Here is a 668-nt window from a genome sequence, read left to right on the forward strand (position 1 = left end):
GTATGTTGTACTATAGAATTTACTGGAAAAAGTCCACGTAAGTAGTCACACAGTTCAAACCCCTGTTCAAAGGTCAACTAAGGTGTAAAACACATGGAAAAGGTGTAATACATATTGCCTGGGGTTAAGGAAGGCTTCAGAGAGGTGGCAGTATTTGTACAATCCTTCAAGGAACAGAAAAAAATGGGACAGAGCGAATGTTGGGGACATATTAATTTGCCTTCAGCCCTTTTCCATAGACACATTAGCTGTTTGAGACTTCGAACATACTTTCAACAGTGACTTATAAAATCATTTACTCTTAAACTCTTGTTCTAGAGGAGGAGATGGGTAGGAGCTGCTTCTGGGACTGCCATTATAAAAGGTGAAGGATTCGGTTCAATAGATACCTTCCAGGATATGTTACAGGCAAGGGAGTGTAGTCTCATCTCCCCCATATTCTGCAGTTTAGAGTACAGATTATTTTCATATCAAACACCTGGAGACACTATGATCACTTGAGGTACTTTTCTTAAAGTCAACTGAAATTTTAGCCAACCTAACATTTATTATGTCCAGTCGTTCTTTGGAAATTGGTAACCATATGTGGCATATAGGGGAAATTTTCACCAAAATTTTCTAATAACTTATTCTTTTTTTTTTGCAGAAACAAATGTTGAACAACACTT

Source organism: Eschrichtius robustus, chromosome 7 (genome assembly GCF_028021215.1).
Source record: "Eschrichtius robustus isolate mEscRob2 chromosome 7, mEscRob2.pri, whole genome shotgun sequence".
Taxonomy (NCBI): Eukaryota; Metazoa; Chordata; class Mammalia; order Artiodactyla; family Eschrichtiidae; genus Eschrichtius; species Eschrichtius robustus.